We start from the raw sequence: 10,117 nt of genomic DNA on the forward strand, positions 1-10,117 counted from the left end.
TCGCTGTGGTGGGGAATCCCAAACAACCCTCAGAATGTGCCCTTTCTCCAAGGGGTCTCCCAGGCAGGACCGTGCAGATTTATCTCTTGTTAATGAGATACGGGTGGGTGTGATGAGCTGGACCTCACCCCTGGTGATTAGAAGTGACCCCCCTCTTGCTGCCAGATAAAATAGCTTCACATAACGGGCTATTAAAAATCCAAACCAGTAATTTTCTAGTTGGGATGGGTCACCACTATGGCCATCTCCATCGGCTCTTAGCATTTCTACCACGGTTTTTCATGTATTTCATTTGACCTGGGTATAATGAGCAAAGAACGAAGTAGCTACAGACACACAATCAACTGCTGAAGCTGATGAATATGCCGAGACTGCTAAGTGGGTCTTCATTAGCTATTCACTTGCCAAGAGCAGTCCTTATTTATCCTGCTTTCCTAGGTGAATCTATTTTTGAATATCTTTTGTACTGATCTTGTCTGGGGGGTGGGAAGTTGGATGGAGGGTACCACCACTGCCAGGTAACCAGATTATTTTCACGGAAAAATAGACTGTGACACCGAGTTGGCAGCAAGCTGAAAAGAAGAAACAATGTGATGCCATTTAGAGAAGGAAGGAATAATTTTCCCTGGTGACACTTCTAGTGGGAGGCAGAACTTTATCTTCTCTTCACAGCTCAAATGAAGCATCACAGCAGTAGCATTAACTGAGCTTCTACGTTTCCAGCTTGTCTCTTCATTAACCTTTTTTTATTGTTGTAGCAGGGAACACGCTTTCCAGGGAGGCTTTGTAAGGCCATCACTGGAGATACAAGCCCAGGATGTTTCACCCGGATCCCCAGGCTGTGGCACGTGTGATGCTATTGCAGCCAAAGGGATGAGCCAGGGGGTCTGCGCTGGATGCAGATAAGATAGCAGTGAAGAAGAGAAACCCAGTAGATATCTACAGGTCTGCTGGAGATGGGCTTTTGAAGCAGCAGGCCATGGCCAGCCTTGCTCCAGGGGCCCTTTTGCCCTACCAGCTCAGCGATGTGAATCACATCTTGGGACACCCTTGAGGATGCAGATGGGAAAGTGCTTAACCCCTGGCAACAACAGTGTCTTCATGAGAGAAAGGTGCCTTTTCCATTTGCACGACCCCTTTTTCCACACTTAAACTTTCTCATTTCAGCTTTTCTTAAAAGCCACAGCTCTGCTGGTTGCCGATGTCTCTCGCCCTCCCGGCCGCATCCGTCCGCGGCGAAGGCTGCCCTCTCCCGACACAACGACTGAGGGCTGCGGTGACCGAGCTGCGCCCCAGCAGTGCGGAGTGCCCAGCATCCTTAGCCAGCACCCACTCCTGTGCCAGCTGCACCGTGGGGACCCCAGCAATGTCCTGTCCCAGTGAGCATGGACCAACACAACCTCATGCATTCCCCAGGGTGGCCTGGTCCCACCACCGGCTCCTGCTGATGCTGGATCCAGCCCGCATCCCTGCTCCCACCCAGGGCACTGCATCCCTCCTGCACAAGGTTTTCACTTTACCTGACTGATTCCTGTCCCCCCAAACATTTTGTTTCATTTATTTTTTTATAATCAGACAGTACCATACTCCTCCAAGATACCTTTTTCCCACTGAGTCTGTTCATGCTGCAGACAATCTGGGTGACACCCCGGGAAAGCCATGTTTAGCAGCGGGCAGCTCCAGGAAAGTGTTTTTGTACATACAGCAATGCGAGACAAGCACTCACACCTCTGGGGTTTGTAAACAGCAGATCTATGAGAGATTAAATTATTTCCCCTTTTGTGTTTTTGACCTTATTTGTTGAAAATGAAACATCATCGAACCTTCCAGGAAATACCATGATTCTTTGATCCGACATGAGAACATGAATCTTCCGTAAGAGTGCATTCGTTCTTCATCTCTGGTCTCTGGAACAGAGTTTTAGACACCAGAGTGGGAATCACAGCATCCTGAATTCAGGATGGCAGGACCTGAGCCCTGCACCTCTCTGGGCTGGACTGTGCCATGCCTATGGGGGCAGTCACTGACTGAGCTGGTTCTGGAAAAATGGGGGGGGAAAAATGGGATTTCTTGGGCCTGAATGACCTTGAGTATCTTAAAGTTTTGTGAGAAAGGTGAAACCCTTCCCATCCAGCTCTGTGGGTCTGGCTGAAATAAAACACAGCTTTAGGTAACCCTCCCCTTGCCCTGCTTCAGCCTCCCATAGTCACCTCTTAGAAGAGGTCTTAAGGGCCGTTGTATTGCTGAAATTTCAGGCTCTACGAGCTATTTTTGGCAAGTACAGCCCCCAGTTTACAATTCTGACAGTGCATTTCCTGAGCACTGTGCCTGTGGGTACCTAATCGTTTGTGCAAGCTTTGGGGGACCGCAGAGGCCCTTCCGGGAAGGCAGTGGGGTGCTGCGGGGACCTGCAAAGCTGTGTCTACGTTGGGGCCGGAGCAGCAGAGAGGTTATTTGAAGGTAAGAAGTTATTTGTGGGAAGCTGTGGCTGCTCTACAACTTTCTGCCTCCCACCCACCACAAGCTGTTTAGAAACTATCATTTTGCTCACAAAGTGAGTGCTTTTGGAGCCAGACCGCTTTACCAGAGGTGTGTCAATCCATGTGCAGGTCCTTCTCCTTTGGGGCTCATTCCCAGAGCAGGGCCCCCCCAAACCCCACTGGACCCAGGGAATGTCTCGGAGCCACCTTTGCTTTTTGCTGTGTTTCCTTCTGGATCAGGTCGGTGCCATTCCCGACCATCGGCATGCTGGGGAAGATGGATTTAACCGGACCCACAATGATACCCCCTCCAAAAGCATCAGCAGGCTAAAATCTATCTTTTTTTTTCTGCCCGGACCACCTTTCCTTGTTTTACCACTAGATGGGAGAGTGAGACTGGGCTAAGGCGGAGGCTCCCCCCTCATCCCGGTGGGAATTCCGAGGGGAGATGACTGAGAAATGCCCGCCGCTCATCCCGCAAATCCTCCCACCTCGGGGAAAGGAAGGGGTAATCCCCGAAATGCCCGGTTATTGCCTAACCCCAAAAGTGCACAGTTGGGGAGGGTAATGCCTGCTGCTTTCCCTCAATGCCGGTATTGCAGCCGTAGCCCCTCTGCCTTCATGCAAGGGGGAATCACTTACACAAACATTAGATATATTTTTGAGGTGAAATACTTCATTTTTTTAGTATCTGGAGCAGAGGGAGGTAGAGGAAGCACCTGCAATTTGCTCCTCATCCACACCCCAAATCCCACCCTCCAGGAATTCCGGGTGACCCCAATAATTGCTTTGGAAGGTGAAGAATAAAGCAGTATTTTCTCCTCCTTTTCTTCCACACCTTTCCTCTATAGGATCCTTGTGCAAGGATACTCTGATCAATACCATTTTCCTTTAAAGATTAAAAACAGGCTGATGCAATGACCGTACATCCAGGAGAGGAATCCGTGCCCTGGTCTGACACTGTGGGTAAGGGAGGGAAGGGTGCCTGGTTCATTAATGTCTCCTTAAATTTACTTTCACTGCAGCATTTCCCATCTCCTGAGGCATTTCCCAAGGTTTTGCTGGGACTGGGTGTGTTTGGGAATTACATAGCTGCAGAAGCACTTTCTCAACCAAATTAGATTGCCCAATTTGACTATTTTTATTATTACAAGGTTTGGGGCTTTTAAAAACGAACATTTCTTCTTCCTTCCTGAGATTTCACAGGTTCTGGAAAAAAAATCTCATAGTAGCCAGATTTTGCAACTGCCTATGTGACTATGGCAGAATATGTAACCCAACTTAGAAATTAACATTTTGGGGGGTTTTGCTGTCTGCCCAACCTTCCTAATTTGCATATTTTTTGGAGAAGTGACCCAGCTTATTTGTTTAATGCCTGGCACAGTTGGGCAATGAGATGAAGTAATTGTAATAACCTCCCTAACTGCAATGCCTCTGTTGCTTCTGTTGGGCTCTCCCAGCTTTGCCTTCACAGAAAATACGTGTCATTATCCTGTTAGAGAGAAATATCAGCTTCTTTGGAAGAGGAAGTTTATTTTTTTTTACTGGATGTAACTACTCTTATTTTCCATAAACAGCCACTCCACCCTGTGTGGGCAACGAGACCACTGAGCCACCAGCACAAAGCACTGACCATGAGGACCCCAAATTCCATCTTAAGAGAAGAGACCTCTTTCCTCAATTGATAATTATAGATGGAAAAAACGTTGCCTGGAAGCAATAATAAAAAACCTTTGACATTCCAGACCTGGCAGGTCCAGGGCACATTTGCTTGTGGGGGAGAGCCTGGGGTGGGAGCATCCCCTGCTGCAGTGGGGGCCAGGGCTGGGGCTCACCCCTCTCTGTTCATGGGATGAAGGTGAGAGCATCCATGGTTATTCACACATCTGCTTCTGGTCACGGACACTTAAGGAAGAAGTTACTGCCCTGCTCCAACTGCCTGCTGCTCCCTGTGCTCCTCAGATGCCAAATGTTGGGTAAGTGGGGATGGGGAAGGGAAATCCCAAATATGCAGGACCATTGCAGTGACTCTGACTGGCTTTGCAATCCCCTGGTCTTTATATCGTTTTCCTCTCTTATCTCCCTCTCACCACCCTAGGAGAGAATTAAAAACCAGTAAAACTAACTGGGGAGAGGAGCTACTGGTGGCACCGTGCCTCCTTGCAGTGATGGGGACCAGAAAGATGATGACACCAGAGACCAACTGCAGGAGATGCTGCGACTTGTCACCATCAAATGGCTTTCAGCGAGCCAAACACAAAGTCAGGCCTGCTGCTGCAAGAAACAGAGTTGATTAAATGTCTCTTTAATTATAACAAGGAAATGGCATGTGCAAGTGTTGCTTTGGATAAGAAACATGTCACGGTCACCGCGTTACAGCTGTATCCTGTAAATGGCTGTGGTCCATGGGACTTGAGTCCGACACTACACGCGTGCAGGCACGGTGTTTACTGCACAGGTAGGCAGCTCTGGCAGCGACATAAAGTGCAAAGTTTAAGCTTATAAAGCATCAATGCAGAGACCAGGATGGAGCAGCAGATGAGCAAAATGCAGCCTTGCTTGGAAATGTCAAGTTGCTGCGGGTTGTAGCTGGCCATGTGGACCCTTGTGATGGTGATTAAGAGCAGCTCTGTGAATTTGGAAAAAGGGCAGAGGCACACACACATATCTATCTATGTATATCTCCATATGCTTTGATTTAGGATACCTTAGCTTTAAATTAAGTTAGTAAACTAGTTTGAATACCATCATTCTGTGACCTATAATTAAGTTACTATTCTATTATAATCTATTTTTCTGAATCACCTTGTAAAGATGAAAATTGGTTATTGGTTAATTATTGCACAAAAATACCTCACGCTTTAAATATATCACAATTGCTGCTAAATCATAACCATGTACCTCGCTCCATCTGTGACACTTTGATCCTGAAAAGGGACTGAATTTTTGAAAATAGTGGGATGAAACCTTATCTAAGACAGCAACAGAATTACCCACGTGGTTTCTTCTGCGTGTTCACAGGGGCAGTATTTACTCGAGGTTCAAAGTCTTTCTCTGCAGAAAGCATGTGATGCGCTTCGCAGTCACAACGTCGCTTTGGTGCTATGAACAATTAAAAAAATCAATTTCCAGAGCAATATTTTCTATGTTTGTAATCTCTGAACTAATTACAGGACTGGAAAATCAATAGCTATCTGGAAATCTTTCCAATATGGCCAACTAAGCACACTACAGATCATGCTGGAATATATTCTTCGCATACACATGATGTTCATGACTACCTCCCAGATCATATGGGCAGATGATACCCTATCAATAAGGGTCCGTACTTTATTACACCTCAATGGCACCATTTCCCAAAATCTGCAGGGGGCAGAGCAAATAGCATGGGATGTGAGATCTGGAGCAACCTTCGTGCCAGCATTTTAAGCCAACAACAAAAAGAGTCGAAAGACTCGGTTGGTTCAACAGGAATCTTCAAAAAGCTTATAAAGCAAAGTCATTAAAAGTTCATGCCTCAGTTATAATGTTATTTTTCATCGGGCTCTATTAAAAAAAAAAGTAAGACCTTCGGTGACTGAAAAAAACCCCTTTCTCCAGTCTCCTAGCAAGAGAGAAGCGGTGTTAAATGGTGATTACACTTCAAAAACGCACGTAAAGAGGAAGGGTGTTGCTCCGATGAACGCGATCTCCTCGTGCTGCACAAACACATGGTGTTGACCACGGCTGGAGCCAAAGCCCAAACCCTCATGCCCGTGCCCTGCACCCGTTCCCCTGCACCACAGGCGTTGCTGGGATCTCCTTCAAGATCGTGCCCTGCCAGGGCTCAGCGTGCTCTGCCTCGGAGCGGTGAAGTTTGCACTGCTGCTAAATGAAGAGTAAATATTGCCATCGGACACGGTGCCAAAAGCACAGTGAGCGGATAAGAAGCCAGGACCACAGCACAGGTGATTTTCTCTGCTCTACTGTTTGCATTGCTGCTTGGTACAGAGCTGTCACAGCACCACAAAATACTTGCTCTCATTTTATATGTTTTTTCTCTGATTAATCTTCATAGCTTTTTTCCCTCAGTGAATTGAGCAGAGAAGAAGTGGGACTGGGGCACATCTCTGCCCTCAGTCCCTCCCCAAGCCAGAGATTCCTGCAGCTCCCTAAGGTGCTGATCCTCAACCCAGAGCAGAGCTTTGGGTCCAGCAGCCCATGGAGGTAAGGTGCAGCATCCCTTGCTCCAGCCCTCATCTCAGGCCATGATTTATGAAGCCTCCCAAGAATTTAGCAGATTAATTATGCTAAAAAAAGAAATTAAATTTTGGAGCAGGGCATGACCCCTGTAATGATCTGGAGTGTAATTATTGGTGTTACTAATTATTGTTTGCATTTCTGTAGGACTCCCACGCCCAGCTCAGGAGCTCCTGTGCATGGTCCAAGCCATCGGCACAGCCATGGAACCCCCAGAGCTGCTGCCCGGGGCAGTGGGGCTGGACCTCAGTGTGGCCTGGGATGTTTTTGGCAATGCCTTTTGGCTGAAAGCTCTTTTGGCAAAGCTGCACCACGGGAGCGTACACAGCTGATGCGGCTTTGCCAAAAGAGCTTTCAGCCAAAAAGCAAGTTTTACAAAAATATTGTCCTTATCATCATCACAGTCAAAATTTCCCTTTTAACTCCTGAGTTTGCAATGACTTTGATGCTCCCTCAGAGCTGCCAGGTGACCGGTGCTGTTCACCTCTGTGGGAATATCCACACTCTGCTTCAGCACGGCTGCTCCTTGGGTGATGCCGTCTTTGGGCTTCTCTATGATTTTGCCCAGTGTAATGTGACATTTCGCCCAAATAATCCTGGATTGGAGCTCACTCCCCTCACGATGCTCCCCTGGATTCTGATGCTCCAGTCTGCAAAACCAAGGGGGTCTTACAGAGATGTGAAAACACTAAGTCTGTTAAAAACCCCAGGGAGAATTTTCAGAAGTGTGTTTCCCACTGCAAGCCAGTACTAGGCACCTCTCCTGAAAAAGATATCCTTATTTGTTATTATATCTTTGCTGTGAATGAGTTTCTGGCTCAAATTAGAGTTATAATAAAACTAAAAACCATCATCTTTTAGGAAAAAAAAACCAACCCAGTTCTTTTCTTTCTTTCTGGAGATTTGTTGATTGTTCTGCAACAAGAGATGTGAATCATGGAAGTATTTATAACAGCAATATTAGGAGATGATCATTCAGGCACCAGAAAGCTGTATTAGCCATTATGTCTTTAAATAAATGATTACTATATTAACCTAATCTTGTAAATACATGTGCACTTAACTATATTAAAAATGTAAATGTATCCAGCACTGGACTTTACATGATAAACGTACAACAACTCCCCTTCTTTCCTCGTCAGCTCTGTGGATCTTGGAAAAACAAGGATCATTTAATTTGATGGGCATTAATAAGGTTTATGTCTGCACAGACCTTTTTGCAATCCCAAAGACTGTCGCGATCATCTCAGGACCCACGTGGTTTACAGGAGTGAAATCCAGCTCTGAAAGTGCCTTCAGCCAACCCACTGCCCTTCTGTGGCTCTAAATTTGCATTTATTAAAACCAGAGCTTTAATGATTTATGGAGATTTATAGACAAGAGCAGCCCAGAGCTCCTGACATTCCCAAAGCTTCTGACAGAGGTACAACACATCATAAATCCATCCCAGTGTGAAGTATTGAATGGAAACCAATGCGGGTGTATCTGAAGAGTTAGCGTGACCCATAAAAACAGGGCTTCAGGCAAACTTAAAATGTTCCCAAACTGTCATGGGAGGGTTAATATAATATGCTAAAATATAACATTATAAACATTATATTATTGTTATTATATGTGTTACTATCTCCTCGGGATTACCCACAGGGTAACATAATGAGATGCTGTACAAAAAAAAAATCCCCAAAAATTAAGTAAAAGAATTACTCTGCACCTCTAAGGACCACCTCCCCAGAGGCAGGATGGACCAAAATGCACATGAAGATGTGAACAGAGGCTGAGGAGCAGGGATGCAACACCCCGAAGCTCGAGCCAGTGACGAAAGCAGCCTGGCATGGATGAACAGGAAACGGGGGGTGATTTCCCTGGCTCGGATGCTTTTGACGCACCGCTTCCCTTTTGCACATCTGTTGTCCTTTCCGCCCTGTTTATTTAAAATATTAATGGCTTGAAATAGGGTCTTACTCATCAGTAACTGTACAGCACCCACCAAAAAAAAAAAATGCCCTAATTTCAATGCACAGGAAACAATTCATATGTAATAAACCAACAGCAGTGTGTGTCCATGGAACAAATGCTTCCTGGTTTTCCTGGCCACAGCATGTCGCAAACAGCAGGCTCTCACTCATTTATTTTTGCCTTAAAAGCTTATTCAACAGCTCTCAATTTAGCCCAGTAAGTGAAAGCAAAACCTGCAAGAAGCCCATCCACCTCCAAGGTGCACAGCAAGGATGGGACAGAAAGGCAGCACCTTCCAGCTCCATCCTGGAGCTGCTGCTTCGGAGGAGGAGGAGAAGAAGGGAGCGACATGAGTGGGACATTGCCACAGCCTGGGATGAGCCTTGCAGGGTCTGCTTTGGCCTCGGCTCCCACCTCAGCTCTGTTATCTGTGGGTCCCTGAGCCTACCTGGAGTTTTTCATGACCCAGGTTATCCCACACACTCTAGGTAATGAAGAACTGATTGTGCTTTAAAAAGCTAAACGCACAGCGCCTGAATTATTTATCTGTGAACATGCAGAAACACGCCAAATTCCCAAGTGATGTGAAACAGCCCTTGTAAGAAATGCAGAGGGGGGCTGCAAAAGCTGTGCAGGTAGGCACGCAAGCTGCATGGTCAGACACATGGCATCTGCTGAGAGTCCTCCTGCTCAGGTGATTTCTATCCGGGAGGGTGTGGAGGGCTCAGGTGTGGGTGCTGGTTCAGAGACTCATCCATGTAACTGCACAAGGGCCCCCTTTGTGCTCATAAACCAACCACTGCGACAGCAAGTCCTCAAACAGCAGAGAAAAAGGCCCAAACAAATGCGTTAATGCAAAGCAAAGGGGCTTGGCGCGTTCCCACTCCGGCGGTGACTGTTTCTTCCTCTGCAATGGTTAACCCAGCATGATATTGCCCCAATAAAGCTAACGCCCCAAATAGCCGTGCTTATGCCTCAGATAAAATAACAGCCACACATCCGCACTCGTACTTTTTCCTCCTTTTATGCAACATCAGCTTCTTGGAGATAAAATTAAACTCCTGCCCTTGATCTCTGCCACCACAGCCATGGATGCAGCCCCTTTTATTCCTTCACTCAGGTGCATGGGTGTATCCCAGAATTTCTCCCCGAGAATCCCGGGGGTGCAGGGAAGCCGGGATACCCGAGAAGGGAGGCGGGCAGCCCAAACCCTCCCTGAGGGCTGCGGGGCCGCAGGTGCGCAGCGGGACGGGAAATTGGGCATTTTGCATAAGATGCACCTGCCCCCGCTCTCTCCTTACTCCGTGTCCTTTTGCTCCCCACTACTGTCCCTCTTCCCTTTTTTACACCCACCCCAATGTGGGACCCTCTCCCCTGCTCCCATCTAACCCATTCTACCCATCCTTCTCCTCCCCATCCCTCCCCCCTGTACCTTAACCCCA

This window comes from Mesitornis unicolor, unplaced genomic scaffold (genome assembly GCF_000695765.1).
Source record: "Mesitornis unicolor isolate BGI_N332 unplaced genomic scaffold, ASM69576v1 scaffold9126, whole genome shotgun sequence".
Taxonomy (NCBI): Eukaryota; Metazoa; Chordata; class Aves; order Mesitornithiformes; family Mesitornithidae; genus Mesitornis; species Mesitornis unicolor.